Below are 25,292 nucleotides of genomic sequence, written 5' to 3'. Positions count from 1 at the left end.
CTCAGCTCCTTTTCTATCTTTTCACTTATTCGATTTAGTAAAATTCTTTCAAAAATCTTGGCTGTATGACTCATGAGGGTTATTCCTCTGTAGTTTTTACAAAGTCTTTTATTGCCTTTCTTGAAGATGGGAACAATGTCTCCTGTTCTCCAGTCGCCAGGTATTTTACTATTTCTCCACACGCTTGATAGTACTCTATACAGCCACTGCATTCCCACTGGACCTGCTGCTCTTATCATGTCCACTGATACTTCATCAGGTCCTGGGGCTTTCCCCCCATTCATCTTCTTCACAGCTTTTTCCATTTCTACCTGTGTAATTTGTCCTAATTCTGCTTCCCAACTTCTCTCAATTTCTCCATTATTTGTTGTTTCCTCATGTACCTGGTCCTCAGCGTTTAACAGCTTCTTAAAATGTTCTTTCCAGAGATCTTTTATATTCCCTGGATCTTCAATAATGGTACCGTCCTCTGTTTCCATCTTTACTGGTACTTCAGAAGCCTTCCTTTTATTTTTCATCATTTTATAGAACATTTTCTTATTGCTCTTCACATCTTCTTCAAGTTTTTTTGTAAACTCTTCCCATGCCTTTTTCTTTGCTGTTTCCACTATTTCTTTGCACTTCTTCTTTTCCTCTATATATCTTTTATGGTCTTCGTCATTTTTAGTTTTCCACCATTTTCTCCATGCTCCATTTTTTCTTCTAACTGCTTGGATTGTGGTATCATCCCACCAACTTGTCTGTCTTATTTTTTCCTTTCCAGATGTTCTGCCACATACTTTTTGTGCTGCTTCGACTAAAGTGTCTTTGAATAAACTCCATTCTTTTTCTACATCGCAGAAAACTTCTTTTGGAAATTTTTGTGTTATTAATTCTCTGTACTTCTCAGCACATTCACTCTCCTTCAATTTCCAATCCCGTATCCTCGTCACTTTCTTCTGTTTTCTATTTTTCACACACTGATTCATTTTCCATTGTCCCACCAGTAATCTATGGTCTCCATCAGCACTCACACTTGGAATTACCTTCACATTTGTTACTTTCTCTCCCCATTCCCTATCTACTAGAATATAATCAATTACACTCTTCGTTCTTCCATCCCAACTGTATCTGGTGATAACATGACTTTCTCTCTTCATAAACCAGCTGTTTGCTATTTTCATTCCATTTCTCTGGCACAAATCCAGGAGTCTTTCCCCTTCTTCATTTCTACCTCCATATCCAAAACATCCCAATACTTGCTCAAATCCCTTTCTGTCTTTGCCTACCTGTGCATTAAAATCTCCCATCACTATATTAGCACTCTCTATATGGTTTTCTAACACATTTTCAAAGTCCATCTTCTCTTCTTCGCTACATCCCACTTGAGGTGCATAAATCTGGATTACTTTTAGTGTTTCTTTTTGGAATCTCAGGTTTAAGATTATGATCCTGTCTGATATATATCTCACATTTTCAATACAGCTTTGTACATTCTTATTCACCATCACTGCCACACCATTTCTTCCAGACCTGTTATTCCCACTCCAGTACAGTTTTCCTCCTCCTCTCAAATTCTTCTCACCTTTACCCTTCCACTTTGTTTCGCTTAATCCCAATATATCTAACTTCCTCTCTGTCAGTACATCTGTCATTTCTTCCATTTTTCCATTGAGGGTTAATATATTAAGGGTGCCAATATTTAGGTTATTTTTTAGTCCAGTTGGTTTCTTCTTCTTGTACTGATGAGTAACATCAGGTCTCCCGTCATTTGCACCAGTACTTGAAGAAGCAGTGGGGTCAAATCCTGAGTGGTTCGTTCCGAGGCTCGTCTGTGTTTTGAAAGCAATATATGAACACTTTCCTACTGGCTTGCTAGGCCTAACGCAAGGAAGGATTTTCTGTTGGGGTTGTCTCCCTTAGCCTTTGGAGTTTCTCCTCCACCACAAGGCAGTGGTTCCCTTCTCATTTAATCCCCAGAAAGGAGGGTTGCCTCATCTGCCAGCTACGCCGTTCCGAAGTCTTCCTTCTCCGCCGTCGCTGCCATTAAGGTCTTCACCCGTAACCCTGGGCATGGGTTCCGTGTTATACCCCACGGGATTGGGTCCCTGCCTGAACTCAGCCATCCTAGCACTCCGGCCTACTGAAGTAATTTGCTACAAATGTGCTACAAATACGTCAGAATGTAAAAATACATCAGAATGTACACAAATACATCAGAATGTATAAAAAATATTTCCTTAGTGACTAACTGTTACAGCGTGAGCAACTATAAGGTGAATATAAATGAAAATATGATATACAATTCGTACGAGGGATGAACATAAAATGCAATGAAACAATATTTTCTACACTGAGTTCTTGACACATGCAGAAGCAAAAGCAGTACTTTAACATAAGCACGTTCTTCCATAGCTGGAATGAATTATGAGTGGAATTACACATGACGAAAATACAATAAAATTACTGGTCACATGTTACGAAGGTAAACATGTAAAGGGCTATTACAAATGATTGAAGCGATTTCATAAATTCACTGTAGCTCCATTCATTGACATATGGTCACAACACACTACAGATACGTAGAAAAACTCATAAAGTTTTGTTCGGCTGAAGCCGCACTTCAGGTTTCTGCCGTCAGAGCGCTCGAGAGCGCAGTGAGACAAAATGGCGACAGGAGCCGAGAAAGCGTATGTCGTACTTGAAATGCACTCACATCAGTCAGTCATTACAGTGCAACGACACTTCAGGACGAAGTTCAACAAAGATCCACCAACTGCTAACTCCATTCGGCGATGGTATGCGCAGTTTAAAGCTTCTGGATGCCTCTGTAAGGGGAAATCAACGGGTCGGCCTGCAGTGAGCGAAGAAACGGTTGAACGAGTGCGGGCAAGTTTCACGCATAGCCCGCAGAAAATTGGCTCATGCCACAACTGGAGATCGACAGCGCCGACTTCATCTTTCAACAGGATGGTGCTCCACCGCACTTCCATCATGATGTTCGGCATTTCTTAAACAGGAGATTGGAAAACCGATGGATCGGTCGTGGTGGAGATTATGATCAGCAATTCATGTCATGGCCTCCACGCTCTCCCGACTTAACCCCATGCGATTTCTTTCTGTGGGGTTATGTGAAAGATTCCGTGTTTAAACCTCCTCTACCAAGAAACGTGCCAGAACTACGAGCTTGCATCAACGATGCTTTCGAATTCACTGATGGGGACATGCTGCGCCAAGTGTGGGAGGAACTTGATTATCGGCTTGATGTCTGCCGAATCACTAAAGCGGCACATATCGAACATTTTTGAATGCCTAAAAAAACTTTTTGAGTTTTTGTATGTGTGTGCAAAGCATTTTGAAAATATCTCAAATAATAAAGTTATTGTAGAGCTGTGAAATCGCTTCAATCATTTGTAATAACCCTGTATATGTCATCGCACCAGTAAAGCAGGTATACTGCTTGAAATATGTGTACACGAATGTGTAAAGTCAGGATCGTCAAAGAATTAAACAATCCCCATACTCCTTACAAACGAGCACTTGTCAATATTGTACATAGTATGAAGATTTATCAAATGCCAAGGATAGAATAAGTACAGTAATGACGCACTACAAGTTTAGAAGCAACCTCTGAAGCAGACTCTAGCAAATCCTCTTTTTTCCATGTAGTGAGTAGCGCTGGAATGAATTTTCTATGTGTAGTTGTGAAGGCCCCACTGTATGTTTACGAGTTGACGTTATATGTAGGACCTGGGTCTGTAGCTCACATTTGCTTCGGATTGTTTGTTGTCACGAGGTCTAGTATGTTGTCGCAACCATTTACAGTTCGTGTGAGCTTAAAATAAATTTCGAAGAATGCATTTAGAGCAATTCTGGACTGCTGTTTATGCCTACTACGGACTTTAATTATGTATTTTCGCTAACATATTGCAGGTAAATTGAAGTCACTTCCAAATTGAATGAATGAGGTACCCCCCATGAACCATGGACCTTGCTGTTAGTGGGGAGGCTTGCGTGCCTCAACAATACAGATAGCCGTACCGTAGGTGCAACCACAACGGAGGGGTATCTGTTGAGAGGCCAGACAAACATGTGGTTCTTGCAGTAGTTGCAGGGGCAAGAGTCTGTATGATTGACTGATCTGGCCTTGTAACACTAACCAAAACGGCCTTGCTGTTGTGGTACTGCGAACGGCTGAAAGGAAGGGGAAACTACAACCGGAATTTTTCCCGAGGGCATGCAGCTTTACTGTATGATTAAATGATGATGGCTTCCTCTTGGGCAAAATATTCCAGAGGTAAAATAGTCCCCCATTCGTATCTCCATGCGGGGACTACTTAAGAGGACGTCGTTATCAGGAGAAAGAAAACTGGCGTTCTACGGATCGGAGTGTGGAATGTCAGATCCCTTAATCGGGCAGGGACGTTAGAAAATTTAAAAAGGGAAATGGATAGGTTAAAGTTAGATATAGTGGGACTTAGTGAAGCTCAGTGGCAGGAGGAACAAGACTTTTGGTCAGGTGAATACAGGGTTATAAATACAAAATCAAATAGGGGTAATGCAAGAGTAGCTTTAATAATGAATAGGAAAATAGGAGTGTGGGTAAGCTACTACAAACAGCATAGTGAACGCATTATTGTGGCCAAGATAGACATAAAGCCCACGCCTACTACAGTAGTACAAGTTTATATGCCAACTAGCTCTGCAGATGATGATGAAATTGATGAAATGTATGATGAGATAAAAGAAATCATTCAGGTAGTAAAGGGAGACGAAAATTTAATAGTCATGGGTGACTGGAATTAAAGGCTACGTAAAGGAAGAGAAGGAAACGTAGTAGGTGAATATGGGTTGGGACTAAGAAATGAAAGAGAAAGCCGCCTGGTAGAATTTTGCACAGAGTATATCATAGCTAACACTTGGTTCAAAAATCATGAAAGAAGGTTGGATACTTGGAAGAACCCTGGAGATACTAGAAGGTTTCAGATAGATTATATAATGGTAAGACAGAGATTTAGGAACCAGGTTTTAAATTTTAAGACATTTCCAAGGGCAGATGTGGACTCTGACCACAATCTATTGGTTATGAACTGTACATTAAAACTGAAGAAACTGCAAAAAGGTGGGAGTTTCAGGAGATGGGACCTGGATAAACTGATTAAACCAGAGGTTGTACAGAGATTCAGGGAGAGCATAAGGGAACAATTGACAGGAATGGGGGAAAGAAATACAGTAGAAGAAGAATGGGTAGCTTTGAGGGATGAAGTAGTGAAGGCAGCCGAGTATCAAGTAGGTAAAAAGACGAGGGCTAGTAGAAATCGTTGGATAACAGAAGAGATATTGAATTTAATTGATGAGAGGAGAAAATATAAAACTGCAGTAAATGAAGCAGGCAAAAACGAATACAAACGTCTCAAAAATGAGATAAACAGGAAGTGCAAAATGGCTAAGCAGGGGTGGCTAGAGGACAAGTGAAAGGATGTAGAGGCTTATCTCACTAGGGGTAAGATAGATACTGCCTACAGGAAAATAAAAAAAGAGACCTTTCGAGAAAAGAGAACCACTTGTATGAATATCAAGAGCTCAGATGGAAACCCAGTTCTAAGTAAAGGAGGGAAAGCAGAAATGTGGAAGGAGTATATAGAGGATCTATACAACGGTGATGAAATTGCGAACAATATTATGGAAATGGAAGAGGTTGTAAATGAAGATGAAATGGGAGATATGATACTGCGTGAAGAGTTTGACAGAGTACTGAAAGACCTAGGTCGAAACAAGGACCCGGGAGTAGACAACATTCCATTAGAACTACTGACAGGCTTGGGAAAGCCAGTCCTGACAAAACTCTACCTCCTGGTGAGCAAGATGTATGAGACAGGCGAAATACCCTCAGACTTCAAGAAGAATATAATAATTCCAATCCCAAAGAAAGCAGGTGTTCACAGATGTGAAAATTACGGAACTATCAGTTTAATAAGTCACGGCTGCAAAATACTAACGCGAATTCTTTACAGACGAATGGAAAAACTGGTAGAAGCCGACCTCGGGGAAGATCAGTTTGGATTCCATAGAAATACTGGAACACGTGAGGCAATACAGCCCCTACGACTTATCTTAGAAGAAAGATTAAGGAAAAGCAAACCTACATTTCTAGCATTTGTAGACTTAAAGAAAGCTTTTGACAATGTTGACTGGAATACTCTCTTTCAAATTCTGGAGGTGGCAGGGGTAAAATATAGGGAGTGAAAGGCTATTGACAATTTTTATAGAAACCAAATGGCAGTTATAAGAGTTGAAGGGCATGAAAGGGAAGCAGTGGTTGGGAAGGGAGTGAGATAGGGTTGTAGCCTCTCCCCGATGTTATTCAATCTGTATATTGAGCAAGCAGTAAAGGAAACAAAAGTAAAGTTCGGAGTAGGTATTAAAATCCATCGAGAAGAAATAAAAACTTTGAGGTTTGCCGATGACATTGTAATTCTGTCAGAGACAGCAAAGGACTTGGAAAAGCAGTTGAACGAAATGGACAGTGTCTTGAAAGGAGGGTATAAGACGAACATCAACAAAAGCATAACGAGGATAATGGAATGTAGTCGAATTAAGTCGGGTGAGCAAAATAACTGATGATGGTCGAAGTGGAGAGGATAAGACTGGAAATAGCAAGGAAAACGTTTCTGAAGAAGAGAAATTGTTAACATCGTGTATTGATTAAAGCGTCAGGAAGTCGTTTCTGAAAGTATTTGTATGGAGTGTAGCCATGTATGGAAGTGAAACATGGATGATAAATAGTTTAGACAAGAAGGGAATAGAAGCTTTTGAAATGTGGTGCTACAGAAGAATGCTGAAGATTAGATGGGTAGATCACATAACTAATGAGGAGGTATTGAATAGAATTGGGGAAGTGATGCAAAAATATTACGGCCTGATAATAGTGAAAATAATGGCTGAGCCGTGATAAGAATAAACGCTACAGTTTAGCGAAGTGAATACAGTGAGTGTGATGCGTGTGCGACGGAGAAATCAGAGGAAATCCGTATAACCACTAACTGATGTGTGAGGACCGCTGAACTACCATGCATATCGGAAGATAATCCGAGTCCTGCAGTGTGGCGCTTACCTTCAATTTCACTGGCCGAAAGCCTCATCCAGGTGCGAGATGAGGTACTGGTGTTCTTCAGGTTGGGCGTTGGAGCTGAATCCGTCGTATCCAGTTTCTGGGCTGGAGGGCATACACAACACCGACTTCATTAGCCTGGAGCGACATTACAATGGATGCGAGGGCAGTGCTGGTGCTCACGTGGTGCTTGTGTCACTGTGGCGGGCGCGTTAAACAATGAGCTGCTGCTGGCATGCAGTGAACAATGAGATAGCGTGTACGGAAAGGACACTTTATCAGAATTGCCAATGAACCGAAAGCAAGTGAGAAAAACAATTTTTAAAACAGAGTGAAATGACAATTTAAGTAATTTACACTTTTCCCCTGTTCACCCCATACAGCTTAACAAATGTAAGGATAAATAATAAACTAAGACGGTAGCACAACATGGACGTGCAATTATGTAAAATAAATATATGTGAATGTATATAAATATATGTGAACGTATTTATGTGTATCAATTTGCAGTGGTCAAAGAAATGAAGCTTTGTAGATACACTAGTAGTAGCACAAGGATATCAAAACTCCACTGACGTGTACTAAGTGACCAAACTATAAGCCCCAATATAAATAAGTATACTGTATACTGTCCCCCTAAATAAAGAGACATTTTAGACAGTATGCATTAAGGGGGGGGGGGGCATTTGTGATGTACCTTTTACATTTTTGCTTTTATGTTTTCGTTTTCTTTAAAGGCAAAAAGAAAAGGAGAAGCAGTAGCCCAGCGTAGACCCTGCGCCTACCATCATGTATTTTTTATTTTCAAATGTTAAAAAACATAAGATGTTTTTCCTGTTCCGCAGTAAGAGGAAGGTCTTGCTCTCTGTTAATGCACGAAGGTTGACACACGTTATTTAAGAGTGTAATCTGTGGTTACCGCTTTGGTTATGAGAATAAGTGAAAAGACTATTTTTGATGTATTTGGAAGAAATAACACATTCGTATTTCGTTAGTGAAAAATTGAGTTATTATTGCAAGTAGTACTGTAATATAGAAGAATTGAAGATGCCCACCTGTGTACTTCGAAGATCCGATTACTATATCATGGACACGGTCAAGATTTTGTAGGTGAATATGGTAAGCATAAATCACCAGCAAGAGAAAGACTATTTCTTCCATGCAGGACTAATATGAACCCATTTAGAGGCGTAGTCCAGCTTATTGTGATTGTCCGAGTGCCGAAAAATTAATCTTATTATTTCCATATATGTAAACATTTCATTAGTGTCCACCGAGTGACTACAATATTTAATACCTTGTAGAAAACAGCAGTCAATGAAGTACACTTTTTATTTACCATAGAAATGTTTGTGAAAAACTTTTAAGAAAGTACTCAGATTTTTGAACGAAACCTTTACATCAAATTATCTCAAAACACTGGTTTTGGAGTTATGTTTCTTTGATCCAAAGTGGTATCATGATTTTACCACTTTCATTAACTCCCAAGGTTAAAAGTCCTTTTAGTTTTTCTGTTAATTTCTCCATATTCAAAATTATAGTCCGATACCTTTGTCCGTGAGACACACGCACAGTCAAAATTTGAAATCCTCTCGGAGGGTAACATTAGCGTGTTTCACGGCACGTTAGTGTTATATATGGGGCTTTTCCCGTGACAAGACTAATGGTTCGGTTGTTAGGGAAGAGTGACATAAACACGGGGCGCTGCGTGACAGGACATTTGTCAGTTTTACTCACTATAGTACAGATTATAATATAAATATTGGGTGTAAAACAATTGCAAGACGAGCACTGAATGTCTAGCAGTGCGAACTTGCAACAGATCGGGCAAAATAATTAACAGAAAAATTTGCAGGTCTTTAAAAGATAAAATATAAAGTGTTAACTAAATTAAAATGGACACAAAGATGACAGGAGGTCTAAACGAACAAAACGTAAAAACAAATTGTGTACTAGGTCGCAGCAGCTCACTAGACGAGAACACAGATGACGCCATAGGATGGCAACAGGCTTACGTTGCGAACCATACGCACATCAACGATTAGTTTCAGATGATGAGCTCGTCCCAAATAAAACAAGGTAGGGACGACGACACGAATGAAGACAGTGGTTATGTTAATGACTCGATGGATAGAATCAATTCATCGAAAGTCGAAAGTGAACCGAGCAAAACACGAGAAGTAGAATCTGAGTATGAGGACACCTTAGAACAAGAAAGCGAAAAACCACTGAATATGACCGATTTGTTAAAAATTTTGTCTGCACAAATTGCAGCACAAGGTAGTAATAATAACAACCAGATTAAGGCACAAATTCAAAGTACACCGTTCTAACATGTTTCATTGTTTGAAACTACTTGCACCATCACTGTGTATTTTTCTTGGCCTTAACATAATTCTATGTCAACCTCTCTGTGGTACATAACTCCCCGCCATTTGACCCATGCACCTTTAACTGTGGTGTTCTTCAGTTACCCTTTTATCAATGCAACACCACATTAGTGACGACTATGTTCCCCGTGTCAGTAAGTAGCTTGATTTGTCATCCACGATATACAGCACCTATCAAAGTCATTTTTGGATCTGATTTTCGGTGGACCTAACAGGAATTACTATCTCAGGCAGGGGGCAGACGGTGGGGTGGCACGTACGTCCGCGTACTCGTTTGATCTACTGAGAAGCCTGTTGCTCTTTTCTTTTATTGCGGCAATCTCTCGATGCGTGACCCTGTATTCGACAACTGTAGTAAATTCATTTCTCCTTACAGCCCTTATGCTTGTGACCATGCTTCTTACATCTGTAGCACACTACATTTGTGTTGAACATGCGACGCACTACTACTACTACTAGTAGTAGTAATAATAATAATAATAATAATAATAACTTTACAGTTTTGGACATCATCAGCATTTGTACATTTACAAAGATGTAATGCCATACATATAATGAATTTGTATAACAAGTAATACATTATATACTATTATATAAACGTATACCAACATTAATATACTATAGTATACAAACTAGAACTGTCAACTATCAGAAATCTTTGAATGATAATAAACATTTTTGAATTAACAGCTGTTTCAGTTTTCCTTTAAAAAGATTTCCACAGAGTTGCTTTATATTTTTTGGCAACCTATTATAGAACTGTCTCCCAGCTTCAAGTGGACTGTGATCAACAGATCTCATCAGTCAGTACCCTATGGTAATCACATCTGGTTTGTGTTTCGTAATTTTGTATGTCTCTATTCATTACATTCAGTTCATCATTCTCTTTTACAAACGTAATACTTTTAAGGACATACAATAAATGCTTCCACGAAGCCAACAGATGCATATACTGCTTCCAAATGGCTTTACATCGCGCCAATCTGACTGCTTTGCTTATTTCCTCTCCATACAACCTGTGAGTCTAAACCTCTCTGACCAGCTTCGAACAGCAAAATGTGATTCTCATTCTCGTCTTCTGCCAGCTCATATGTTTTTGCGTTGACGTTTCGAATTATTTCGGCAAACTGCTCAGTAGATTCTTGTCGCATGCGCAGACTATGAAGTTCCTCTCTGTAGAACTTGATAGCATTTTTGTGTTTGAGTCTCCGATCAACTGTCACTTTAAATTCATTGTAATCTTCTGATTTCATGCAAGTTGGCTTCGTGTTAACGCAGATCCTTGAATTCTTAATTTAGCATCTGCCAACCTATTTGAATCCGTCCATTAACCCAATAAGGCAGCTCCTTCGAGTTTCCAAAAGAATACTTTCATGTCTTCCTCGCGTTTCCCGCAAACAATGGTACTGATGGCAATAATGAAAAATTCTTTATTGCACCAGCACTGCATGAGCTATATTTCACAAGTCATTTGGGAGGCTGCACTCGTTTCTCTAGTTTGAATTGCTGTCTCTCTCTTTGCAAATCGTTTATAGTGGTTGGAGATGGACTGTGTTACTGGATTGAATTCCGCCATTTTGATTAATCACTCAAGTACAGGAAAAAGTTCAACAAATTAACCATTGCCTTTCTCATTTTAGCCAAATTTGAGCAGACCATCCTGACTTTCAGCGTTGGATGTCCCCGTGTTGTCGGATGATGTCCACGCTTCTGCTGCGCCACTGACAGATGGCAGGAGCACTCGGAATTCTCACTGCACCTCCATAGGACTGTAAGATTTTAACATTTGATCCCATTACTGACACCACTTCTATTAGGGGTTACTGGTTTAGTATCCTTAGCTGACGACCTCCCGTGTTATTTGTCAGGGTTATGCAGTCGTTGTGTTCGTAAGGTACGGAAATACGTGAACACCGAGAAATTAACCTCCAGCATTGTACTCAATAAAAAGAGTTTATGATCATAAAGCACTCTTTACGCTGATCTGTCATACCTTGGTCTGTCGTCCTTGTTGTTGTTGTTGTTGTGGTCTTCAGTCCTGAGACTGGTTTGATGCAGCTCTCCATGCTACTCTATCCTGAGCAAGCTTCTTCATCTCCCAGTACCTACTGCAACCTACATCCTTCTGAATCTGCTTGGTGTATTCATCTCTTGGTCTCCCTCTACGATTTTTACCCTCCATGCTGCCCTCCAATACTAAATTGGTGATCCCTTGATGCCTCAGAACATGTCCTACCAACCAATCCCTTCTTCTAGTCAAGTTGTGCCACAAGCTTCTCTTCTCCCAAATCCTATTCAACACCTCCTCATTAGTTATGTGATCTACCCATCTAATCTTCAGCATTCATCTATAGCACCACATTTCTAAAGCTTCTATTCTCTTCTTGTCTAAACTATTTATCGTCCACGTTTCACTTCCATACATGGCTACACTTCATACAAATACGTTCAGAAACGACTTCCTGACACTTAAATCTATACTCGATGTTAACAAATTTCTCTTCTTCAGAAACGCTTTCCTTGCCATTGCCAGTCTACATTTTATATCTTCTCTACTTTGATCATCATCAGTTATTTTGCTCCCCAAATAGCAAAACTCCTTTACTACTTTAAGTGTCTCATTTCCTAATCTAATTCCCTCAGCATCACCCGACTTAATTAGACTACATTCCATTATCCTCATTTTGCTTTTGTTGATGTTCATCTTTTATCCTCCTTTCAAGACACTGTCCATTCCGTTCAGCTGCTCTTCCAGGTCCTTTGCTGTCTCTGACAGAATTACAATGTCATCGGCGAACCTCAACGTTTTTATTTCTTCTCGATGGATTTTAATACCTACTCCGAATTTTTCTTTTGTTTCCTTCACTGCTTGCTCAATATACAGATTGAATAACATCGGGGAGAGGCTACAACCCTATCTCACTCCCTTCCCAACCACTGCTTCCCTTTCATGCCCTTCAACTCTTATAACTGCCATTTGGTTTCTATACAAATTGTCAATAGCCTTTCACACCCTGTATTTTACCCCTGCCACCTTCATAATTTGAAAGAGAGTATTCCAGTCAACATTGTCAAAGGCTTTCTTTAAGTCTACAAATGCTAGAAACATAGGTTTGCCTTTCCTTAATCTAGCTTCTAAGGTACGCCGTAGTGTCAGTATTGCCTCACGTGTTCCAATATTTCTATGGAATCCAAACTGATCTTCCCCAAGGTCGGCTTCTACTAGTTTTTCCATTCGTCTGTAAAGAATTCGTGTTAGTAATTTGCAGCCATGACTTATTAAACTGATAGTTCCGTAATTTTCACATCTGTGAACACCTGCTTTCTTTGGGATTGGAATTATTATATTCTTCTTGAAGTCTGAGGGTATTTCGCCTGTCTCATACATCTTGCTCACCAGGTGGTAGAGTTTTGTCAGGACTGGCTTTCCCAAGCCTGTCAGTAGTTCTAATGGAATGTTGTCTACTCCCGGGTCCTTGTTTCGACCTAGGTCTTTCAGTGCTCTGTCAAACTCTTCACGCAGTATCATATCTCCCATTTCATCTTCATCTACATCCTCTTCCATTTCCATAATATTGTCCTCAAGTACATCGCCCTTGTATAGACCCTCTATATACTCCTTCCACCTTTCTGCTTTCACTTATTTGCTTAGAACTGGGTTTCCATCTGAGCTCTTGATATTCATACCAGTGCTTCTCTTTTCTCCAAAGGTCTCTTTAATTTACCTGTAGGCAGTATCTATCTTACCCCTAGTGAGATAAGCCTCTACAGCCTTACATTTATCCTCTAGCCATCCCTGCTTAGCCATTTTGCACTTCCTGTCGATCTCATTTTTGAGACGTTTGTATTCCTTTTTGCCTGCTTCATTTACTGCATTTTTATATTTTCTCCTGTCATGAATTAAATTCAATATTTCTTCTGTTACCCAAGGATTTCTACTAGCCCTCGTCTTTTTACCTACTTGATACTCGGCTGCCTTCACTACTTCATCCCTCAAAGCTACCCATTCTTCTTCTACTGTATTTCTTTCCCCCATTCCTGCCATGTGTTCCCTTATGCTCTTCCTGAATCTCTGTACAACCTCTGGTTTAATCAGTTTATCCAGGTCCCATCTCCTTAAATTCCCACCTTTTTGCAGTTTCTTCAGTTTCAATTTACAGTTCATAACCAATAGATTGTGGTCAGAGTCCACATCTGCCCCTGGAAATGTCTTACAATTTAAAACCTGGTTCCTAAATCTCTGTCTTACCATTATATAATCTATCTGAAACCTGTCAGTATCTCCAGGCTTCTTCCATGTACACAACCTTCTTTTATGATTCTTGAACCAAGTGTTAGCTTGTGCTCTGTGCAAAATTCTACCAGGCGGCTTCCTCTTTCATTTCTTACCCCCAATCCATATTCACCTACTACGTTTCCTTCTCTCCCTTTTCCTACTATCGAATTCCAGTCACCCATCACAACTAAATTTTCGTCTCCCTTCACTATCTGAATAATTTCTTTTATTTCATCATACATTTCTTCAATTTCTTCGTAATCTGCAGAGCTAGTTGGCATATAAACTTGTACTATTGTAGTAGGCGTGGGCTTCGTGTCTATCTTGGCCACAATAATGTGTTCACTATGCTGTTTGTAGTAGCTTACCTGCATTCCTATTTTTTTTTATTCATTATTTTAGACCAAAAGTCTTGTTCCTCCTGCCACCGAACTTCACTAATTCCCACTATATCTAACTTTAACCTATCCATTTCCATTTTTAAATTTTCTAACCTACCTGCCCGATTAAGGGATCTGACATTCCACGCACCGATCCGTAGAACGCCAGTTTTCTGTCTCCTGATAACGACGTCCTCTTGAGTAGTCCCCGCCCGGAGATCCGAATGGGGGACTATTTTACCTCCGGAATATTTTACCCAAGAGGACGCCATCATCATTAACCATACAGTAAAGAAGCTGCATGCCCTCGGGAAAAACCTACGGTACGGCTATCTGTATCGCTGAGGCACGCAAGCCTCCCCACCAACGGCAAGGTCTATGGTTCAGGGGGGGTAGGGGGGGGGGACAAATACGAATTTGCAGATTCCATTGTGAGCCGTGTAGAAACCATGCGAGATGCGAGTTGGAGAACAGCCCTGCTGCATGCAGGTGGCCAGTGACTCTACCACTATTGTGTGTGTGTGTGTGGGGGGGGGGGGGAGCTCCGTGGATACTGACAAGATAGTTCATCATTCCAAGACAGCGCCAACTCGTGCTAGTGTAAGCACGAGACGGCTGCCTCTAAGCCTGTAGCCCATACATTTGGTAAAATCTGAGTGACAATTTAAAATCTCGTAAAATTTAATTTTAGAAATATAGTTTGGGGTACGATTCTTCCTGTATTCAGTCAAATCAAAAAGTAGTTAGGGCCTCTGTAGTATCCAGCGTGGCATTTCGAAACAACGCGACATTTAATTTAGAATTGCGGTGCGGCATTTTTCCGGACAGCACAGACCTTCGAGTTCGGAAGAATCGTGTTGTTAGCACTGTTTATCCTTCGCTATTTGTTCATGGTATGAAGGACGTTCCCAGGTCCAGTAGCTATTCACACAGAAAGAGGCAATCTAGCGAATTACTGTAACAATCTTTTAAAATAAATGGAAATGACAGAAGAGAGGAACGAGAACTGAGAATTCGCGTAAGGAACGGGTATTGCATATTTGCTATGAAACGGCATTACAATACCGCGGAGAAAGAACTTAAAGATTTAGTTGCCAATGAAAGCGCAAAAAATTACAATGATCCACAGACGGTGTTCATTGTTCTGCACACCAAGAAGCACTTTGTGCTAAATTTGCAGGCATGGATCACGTGAAGAAATTGGTGGTACTAACAGTAAAACTTCTGAAGTCGCACGCATTATTCCACAGTCAGTTGCAACAGTTTTCAATAGAACTGAACGGAGAGTATGGGGTCTGCCTATATTACTGCAAAGTACGTTGGTGAAGTCAAGGCGCATACGTGGAACAATTTGTCGATTTCAAAATCGCTATTGTTGAATTTATAAAGGAAAAAGGAGTGAAGGAACAAAATTCAAAACATCTGGAATGGATTGCAGACTTCACATTTTAACTGGACTTGACTACACACTGCCCACAGTAAGACACTGCAAGATAACTTCTTTCTGATTTGATGGTCATGAACTTAAGGTGAAAAGCTCATTGAAGAAGGGACACATTCTGAAAAAAACACTCACGCTCCCTAAGCTCACTGGCGTTAAAGAAAACGCGAAATTTGAAAACTTCATTGTGTCCTTGAAAGAATTACAACGATAGTTTCCTAAACGTTTTGAGAACACTGCCAACCTGCCATCTGTTTTAATATTGTTTTCAGGACCGTTTGCCAATTCAGTTGAAAGTGTACCTGCGCATGTGCATATGTAACAGTTTGATCAGCAAGGCAATTCCCGTTTTACAGACAAACACCTTGAACGTTAAAACTATCTAGGACGACTACATTGCTTTCCTCGGGTAGAGTTTCCACGTCTCCATAATGGGGATGCAAAAGTGCTACAATATTTCGATCAACATGTGTGTGTGAAAGGCGTTTTTTAGATTACGGAATTAAGTCAGTCACGATTACGTGCCAACCTGAGTGCGAAAATCTGTGAAATGGTCTTTGTCTGTCTGTCTGTATGCCGAAAGTACGATATCAGAAAAAAAACTAATGTCCTGAGCGCGCCAAAAATAAAAAAAAGCTGAAAATCTGTTTTGTTATTGATCGTTGGTGTTGAGAAATGTGGAATATCCAAGTCGTACGCTGTGCGACTACACTGCCATTTAAATGTGGTACGTTCGCAGTTTCCCCCTCTCCCACTCCATGTGGGCAGACAACGTAGCGTGGCAGTGGAGTAAACGTGCGTTGAGAGCTATGACGCACCTGCCAAAGTATGGCTTGTGATACGAATTCTGGGCCACCTCTCCTGTAGTCCGATAACCAACCACTAGGTTCACGGTCAGATCTCTTAATCGTTTGATGCACTGAAGATTAGACTTTCCTGGAAATCAGCAGCTGTTCTGCACAAAGTAACAAAAAAGCCAACTAATGTTTATATGAAATTTTATTTTCAGATATTAATTTCACATAATTGCAAAAGTATAGGTGGTATTCTCACATATTCTCACAATGCCACTATGGCATTAACGCTTTAAAATCCTACACTTACACACAAACATATGCCATACCATATTATAATCTGAAGTGCAATGTCACTGCTTCTAAATAAATGTAAAAATAGTTTATTACCGGTGATAATCTAAAAACCAGTTTTTCTTGTCTCAGAGACACAATGCAACACCACATGTTTCACAAGACCACTATGAATGCTGCCGATTTGATAATGCACTGCAGTTGACACATCTTTTCCATGTTCCTCTGACTGGTAGGTGCTTATTCTATGTAAATCTCACCTCCTGCAGAATCTTGGGCTTAAATTTGTTGATTTTTGCCTTCATCTTTTGCCTCTGTTTTGACGTGTTTGATGGCAGAAATCCATCACCCACAGCTAATCTAAAGTCTTTCAGGCTCATCAAGTTTCCATCACTTCTTTCAGAAAATATTATACAGGGTGAGTCACCTAACGTTACCGCTGGATATATTTCGTAAACCACATCAAATACTGACGAACCGATTCCACAGACCGAACGTGAGGAGAGGGGCTAGTGTAATTGTTTAATACAAACCATACAAAAATGCACGGAAGTATGTTTTTTAACATAAACCTACGTTTTTTTTAAAAAGGAACCACGTTAGTCTTGTTAGCACATCTGAACATATAACCAAATACGTAATCAGTGCCGTTTGTTGCATTGTAAAATGTTAATTACATCCGGAGATATTGTAACCTGAAGTTGACGCTTGAAACCTCCGACGTTCAGTTGCGTGTTGTAACAAACACGGGCCACAATCGGCGAGCAGCATCTACAGAGACATGTTTACGATGACGACCGTGTTTACGAGTGTGGCTGTTTGCAATGCGAATTTTATCAGACATAGGGGATATAAAAATGAAAAAGCTGGCATACTATGCTTACTTTCATTCCATAATGTCATATGGGATTATTTTTTGGGGTAATTCATCAAGCCAAGCTAAAGTTTTCCGGGCACAAAAACGTGCAGTAAGAATTATATGTGGTGTGAACTCAAGAACATCCTGCAGAAGCCTGTTTAGGGAACTAGGGATACTAACTACAGCTTCCCAATATATTTATTCCTTAATGAAATTTGTCATTAAAAATATATCACTTTTTCAAACCAACAGCTCAATTCATGGAATCAATACTAGAAATAAGAATAATCTTCACAAGGATTTAAAGTCACTTAGTCTTGTACAAAAAGGTGTGCATTATTCAGGAACACACATTTTCAATAACTTGCCAGCAGCCATAAAAAGCTTAACAACCAATGAAATTCAGTTTAAGAGAAGCCTAAAGAATTTATTGGTGGCTAACTCCTTCTACTCCATTGATGAATTTCTTAGTAAAACCAACTGATTTGTATATAAGTACAACATAACTTCTGCACAATTTCAGTGCAGTAATGTGTTCACTGAAAATTTGTGTGTCTGTGTGTGTGTGTGTGTGTCTGTGTGTGTTTGTGTGTGTGTGTAAGTATAATCTAACTTCTGCACCATTTCAGTGCAGTAATGTGTTCATTGTAAATAAGTATTACAGTAGTTGTATTACATGTTTATTACCTTATAAATAAATAAAAAACTTTTTTATTTTAAATTCAGTGCATTAGTATTTGTAAAATGACTCTTAGTGTTCATTAAAAAATGACGATCATTCCACTTGGGACATGTGGAATGGTACATTAGCTTATTTGTTTTAGTTGTAAATATTTGTCATGTATTGTTGTTTTTCTGACATGTTCCACATCCTCGAGGACCTCCTCACTACGGATCAATTGGAATGAAAGTAAATCTAATCTAATCTAATCTAATCTGCACTGTTGTGGTTTGGTCTAGCTGTCGCAGTGTCCGCATGTAGCGCTTGCTGCTATTGTTATTCTGCATCCGTCTCCGCACGCAGACCAACTGTAGTACACCGTGTTACCAGACGTCTGTGATAGTGTAGTGTTGTAGGAACTGTGACCATGGTGTTTTCGAACTCTGAAAAGGCGGAGATGATACTCATCTATGGTGAGTGTCGACGAAATGCAGCTGAAGCCTGCAGGGTGTATGCAGAACGGTACCCAGACAGAGAGCATCCAACGTGCCGCACATTGCAAAACATCTACCGCCAACTGTATGCAACAGGTATGGTCGTAGCACGCAAACGGGTCCGTAACAGGCCCATCACAGGAGAAGCGGGTGTAGTTAATATATATTAATGACTTGCCATTCTATATTCATGAAGAGGCAAAGTTAGTTCTCTTTGCTGATGATACAAGTATAGTAAACACACCTGACAAACAAGAATTAACTGATGAAATTGTCAATACTGTCTTTCAGAAAATTACTAAGTGGTTCCTTGTAAACGGACTCTCACTGAATTTTGATAAGACACAGTACATACAGTTCCGTACAGTGAATGGTATGACGCCATTAATAAATATAGACCTTAATCAGAAGCATATAGCTAAGGTAGAATATTCCAAATTTTTAGGTGTGTCCATTGATGAGAGATTAAATTGGAAGAAACACATTGATGATCTGCTGAAACGTTTGAGTTGAGCTACTTATGCAATAAGGGTCATTGCAAATTTTGGTGATAAACATCTTAGTAAATTAGCTTACTACGCCTATTTTCACTCGTTGCTTTCATATGCATCATATTTTGGGGTAATTCATCACTGAGGAATAAAGTATTTATTGCACAAAAGCGTGTAATCAGAATAATAGCTGGAGTCCACCCAAGATCATCCTGCAGACATTTATTTAAGGATCTAGGGATATTCACAGTAGCTTCTCAGTATGTATACTCTCTTATGAAATTTGTTATTAACAACCAAACCCAATTCAAAAGTAATAGCAGTGTGCATAACTACAATACTAGGAGAAAGGATGATCTTCACTATTCAAGATTAAATCTAACTTTGGCACAGAAAGGGGTGAATAATACTGGCACTAAAGTCTTTGGTCACTTACCAAATAGTATCAAAAGTCTGACAGATAACCAACAAGTATTTAAGAAGAAATTAAAAGAATTTCTGAATGACAACTCCTTCTACTCCATAGAGGAATTTTTAGATATAAATTAAAAAAACAAAAATATAAAAAAAAAAAATAAAAAGTAAAAATAAAAAACACAAAAAAAAATGAAAAAGTTGTTATATTAACTTCAGTATGTTGTTAAATTAACTTAATTATGTCATGTATTGGAAAATTTGACTCGTTCCACATCATTACGAAATATCGTATTCATGATCCATGGAACTAGTATTAATCTAATCTAATCTAGGTTGGTGTGTTAGCTGCTGTTGCCATAAACCCACACATGAGTACACGGGACATTGCGAGAGCCGGTGGACTGAGTCAAAGTAGTGTCATGCGCATACTGCATCGTCACCGCTTTCACCCGTTTCATGTGTCGCTACATCAGCAATTACATGGTGATGACTTTAATCATCGAGTGCAATTCTGTCAATGGGCATTAACAGAGAATGCGTTGCAGTTCTACCTGTTTACCTATGAAGCGGGTTTCACAAACCACGGGGCAGTGAATCTACGGAACATGCATTACTCGTCCGTGGACAATCCTCGCTGGCTCAGACAGGTAGAGCGTCAGCGACCGTGGACTGTAAATGTATGGTGCGGAATCATTGGCGACCACCTCATTGGTCCTCACTTCATTGCAGGGGCCCAAACAGCTGCAACATACATCGCGTTTCTACAGAATGATCTGCCAACGTTGCTCGAAAATTTCCCACTGGAAACGCGTCGACGTATGTGATATCAGCATGATGGTGCACCTGCACATTCCGCAATTAACACTAGGCTGACCTTTGACAGGATGTTCGACGGGCGTTTCATAGGACGTGGAGGACACATAAATTGGCCAGCCCGTTCTCCTGATCTTACACCTCTGGACTTCTTTCTGTGGGGTACATAAAAGGAGAATGTTTACCGTGATGTGACTACAACCCCAGAGGATATGAAACAACGTATTGTGGCAGCCTGCGGCGACATTACACCAGATGTACTGCCACGTGTACGACATTCATTACGCCAGAGATTGCAGTTGTGTACAGCAAATGATGGCCACCACATTGAACATCTATTGGCCTGACATGTCGGGACACACTCTATTCCACTCCGTAATTGAAAACGGAAACCACGTGTGTACGTGTACCTCACCCCTCATGGTAATGTACATGTGCCTCGGTGAAAAAGACCAATAAAAAGGTGTTAGCATGTGGACGTAATGTGCTGTTCCAGTCTCTTCTGTACCTAAGGTCCATCACCGTTCCCTTTGGATCCCTACGTAATTCGGTGCTCTCCGATACACACGATCGAACAGCGGAGGAGTGGTACTCAAGCATCAACTTTAGGTCACAATATCTCCGGATGTAATTAACATTTTACAATGCAACAAACGGCACTGATTACGTATTTGTTTATATGTTCAGATGTGCTAACAAAACTAACGGGGTTCCATTTAAAAAAAACGTAGGTTTGTGTTAAAAAACATACCTCCGTGCATTTTTTTATGGTTTGTATTAACCAATTACACTAGCCCCTCTCCTTACGTTCGATCTGTGGAATCGATTCGTCAGTGATGTGGTTTACGGAATATATCCAGCGGTAATGTTAGGTGACTCACCCTGTATATGACCTGAGAATTGCTACATCCACAAAGTGCCAGAAGATATGTAAATACCATCTCTTACTCTTCCTGTTAATCTCATAGCAAGATTTCAACATATCACTATTGTATACATACCCCATATGGGCATTATAGTCTTTGACAAGCAATGGGCCGTTCACTGACAGCTCTGTTCCATCCTTCTGTCGTCTGGTTGTAGTATGCTTTTCACATACGGTGCATGAAAATTGCTCAAGAAATATATCCGTTTTCTATCCTTCCACTTGAGACAGAGAATTCCTCTTGGATTACTCCACTAATCTGAATCTCCTCTTTGTAGTTCCTTGTCATCTTTTAGATCTTTTGGCAGGTGTTATCTTTCCTTCCCAACAGTTCCACAGGCATGAATCTGTTTTTGTTTTAAATATTCCATCAATAGAACTGAGGTGAATTACTTGTCAAATTACACTTCATAAACTTTCATTTCTAAGACTTTGCAGTGTGTTTTTACAACTCCTTCTCTTAGGTCTTTCTCAGTGGCCTCTCCTAATTTACCAGTGTAAATTTCGAATTGAAACACACATTCTCTTTGGTCTGCAAGCAAGCAGACTTTATAGCCTCTCTTGATAGGCTTAGCTGGCATGTATTGCTTCAAGGACAATCTGCCCTTGAATTTAATCATTCCTTCGTCAGTGGACTGTTGTTGGGTGGGCTTGCAGTAATCCCTGAATGCTTTTGGCAAGACATCAAGAACAGGTCTCACTTTATACAGTTTATCATAGTTAGGAGAGCCTTTTTGAGGTTGTGTAGTTAAATCATTAAAATGAATGTGGGATAGAAGCCATGAAAATCTGTTGACAGACATGTAACTGCTAAGGCATGAGTCTCGGAGTTTCATGTTAGACGACCAGTAATCTCTGAAACTAGGTAACCTTTTTCAGTCCCATAAGAATATTAATTGCCAAAAATGATCTTATTTCAGCACAGCAGTTTGTGGGAACTCTATTCATGCCACCACTCTTCTGCGTTGCATACACGTTGGTTTCGTACACAGTTCTTTCTACTAGGATGTCAGGAAAGAGCAAACGAAAATTTTCAGCAGGATATTCTGTCATCAGAGACTGATGGCCCAGTCAGTTCTGTGAAAAGGAATTTCTGTTTTGTGTTGTTTACTTGTGCCCATATTTTATCACTATCTATCCTGTATATTAGTGGCAAATCATCTAAGTCTATCTCTGAATCATCTGTCATGTCTACAGACACATCAACAGTAGTGTTACAGACTGAGTTATTGTGATTTACAGTAACTGGAATGCATGGAACTGGGTCAACTAGGCCTAAATCACCAACAGAGATGGATGTATCACCAATTATTGCTTCAGGGTTCTCATAAAAAATCAAAGGTGATGAAACTGCTTCATTCGTTTTTGCGGTTTCTTCATCATCACGTGATAACAGATCATCATCTGATCCCTCACTGGGTATATTTGCAAAGAGTTCCTCCACAAATGCTTCATCAATTTCACAAAATTTCTAAGACGTTCAATTTCGCTTCGACATGTCTAACAATGACCTACAAAATAATTACAGTTATGTAATACACACTTACATATATCAACTAAGTTATACATATTGATTGTATGATACTTTGTAAATGATCAAAAGCATGATACATCGTAAAACTTATTTTCGGAAAATATTGTTGATAGTTGTAATAGGTTATACTGGTATTGTAGCGATACCACCCATGATTCCGAACAGAAAAACAAAATGCGTTCATAAATTCTAAATATCAGTGTTGGATATTATTCTTGTGTACATTAGCAATAAATGATGCAAACCACTAACGTTTAGCAGTATTAACAACAGATATGTATATATTTATTCCGCGTGACATCAACAGCCGCAGGCACAGGCACTCACTAGTAACGCACACTTCGGAACAACTGCTAAGCGAACAGTAGCCATGAAATTTACGACGTAGTTCCAAGAAACACCGCTACAAGACACCTGCTGGCAGCTACTGAACGTGGTAGCCAGGCAATACCACAATGTTGAAAAGGCACAGAAGCTTATAAAATGGTGGTATTGTAAGAATACCACTGCGGAGCAAAGGGTTAAAATTACAAGGGATGAGAGTCAATACCTGGCGTACCATGCCATGCCGGATTTAACCCTTGCAATGCCAAGGAGGTGGGGGTGGGGTACTTTATGCCCACCTTTTTTGAAAACATTTTAATCCAGTCTCTTACTTTATACAGAATGAAATTTTCACTCTGCAGCGGAGTGTGCGCTGATATGAAACTTCCTGGCAGATTAAAACTGTGTTTTTCGTACTTTATATTCCAAAATTCTGAAAATATATTTATTGCTTTTAATGAATTATTCCATCAGATTCTATAAATGTTTTAAATCTTTCACTTAAACGTAACGAAAAACCTTAAGCCTTAGTAGTAGATGTCACTTCTCCAATAACTTTCACATTCAGTATTTCAGGTTCTGGACCTTATTTACACATCAGTATCTTTTTAAAAAGTATGTTGTAAGTAAGAGTCAACAACAATTAACGGAAGATGCATTTCTTAAGTTTTTTTAGGATGGACATATAAAGCACTTCATAACTAAGTGGAATTAGCGGATCGAAGAATATGAGGAATGACATATGTATGAACTAAGAATTGTGGAGGCTGAAGTAGTTTTGACGGGTTGCGCCGAGAATTATAGCCACCCCAGCACACAGCTAATCTCTGTACAAGAAAAGGCAAAAACGTAGCAAAAAGGTAAACACAATTAGTGAAAGAAGTGAAGCTGAAATCAACAAGGTCAAGATGAAATCAAGAACTGGTAGCAACGGGTCAACTAACAATAACAACTATGGAAATTTCGTAATGTATATTTTACAGACAGAAGCTGCAAACCAATACAGGAGTGAAAAACGTAGTATTTCCGTAAGTGCTTGGGAAGAAGTACAAGCTTTTGTTAGGAATTTTAATAGATTCCAGCAGAGACTACACTTAATTTCATTTTGGGCAGACTTGAAAGATCAATGGGTAGAAACAAAATTGATAGATTTTGCAGTGAGGCACATGGAAGACGGGGCTTCCAACCTGGGCTGATTCCCTAAATTTAGACAGGATGACGTATGACGAGTTTGAGAAAGCGTTTGTTGAGAAATATTGGTTACAGGAAAAGCGGGAAGTAGTGAAGGATGAAATGAAACTACGAGCACATAATAGACAGGTGGGGGGATCGCTTTTTGGCATGTTTTAGAAAAGTCGCTGGAATTAAACAGATATTTAGACATACCATAGTGAAAAAACATTAATAAAATGCGTAATAAAGATGGTGCCAGCGATGTATAATACTGTGTAATTGTCAAAATGGAAGAGCACGCAAAAAAGATTTTAAAACGCGTAGAAGAAGACAAGCATCAAGTAGGTCCAGTCACAGCATTATAGATGTCACGTGAACGTCACCAACGACAGGTCTGCAGCGCCAGCACAGGCGGCAATATTTGGAGTTCGCGCAAGCAGGAACAGAGATGCGAAGTGTCTCAACCAATCGGCACCATGATGGTTTCGTAGAGACCAGTAGAGGAGTGACATGACGTTACGCAGTGTTCGGACTAAAGGCCTGGCCAGACAGAATGCGGCCTGGCCGTCCGGCCTGTGGCCTTGAACCGCAGCCGGCAGGCCGCACTGTTGAATCGCTCGTGATTGTATGGCGGCGGTCACACAGAGTGCGGCTGTGCCGCACCGGCATGCGGCCTGCCGCACCGGCCGCCGCCAGGTTGTCACAGATTACAGATTCGCCGCAAGCCGGAGCGGCTGCTTGCCTCTGTTGGCGCATTCAACTGCTCTGCTGTCACACTGGAAGCGGCGGCGTGAGGCGGTTTTTGTCTTGCAGCTCGTAGTGCATGCATCGTGGACACACTAAGACTTACAGAGGAGGTGAGTGAATACAACTTTTTGTATGATACACGCGATCCTGATTTGGAGGTAGAATACTTTTGCCCTCGATATACTCTTG

General features: G+C 40.0%; 1 protein-coding gene across 5 annotated transcripts in view; it reads right to left on the bottom strand.

Annotated features, from left to right (window-relative positions):
* The window catches only part of LOC126170355 (uncharacterized), a 116,035-nt gene that overhangs the window by 42,016 nt on the left and 48,727 nt on the right, over nt 1-25,292 (bottom strand). For 3 of the 5 annotated variants that reach the window (XM_049920715.1, XM_049920717.1, XM_049920718.1), the window contains exon 2: nt 7,094-7,195. The exons of the other annotated variants lie outside the window; for them this stretch is intronic. The gene's annotated coding sequence lies outside the window, so the exon portion shown is untranslated. The remainder of the gene's footprint in view (nt 1-7,093; nt 7,196-25,292) is intronic. 5 annotated transcript variants of the gene reach the window in all.

Source organism: Schistocerca cancellata, chromosome 1 (assembly GCF_023864275.1).
Source record: "Schistocerca cancellata isolate TAMUIC-IGC-003103 chromosome 1, iqSchCanc2.1, whole genome shotgun sequence".
Classification (NCBI taxonomy): domain Eukaryota; kingdom Metazoa; phylum Arthropoda; class Insecta; order Orthoptera; family Acrididae; genus Schistocerca; species Schistocerca cancellata.
This window is presented reverse-complemented; position numbering and strand designations above follow the sequence as displayed.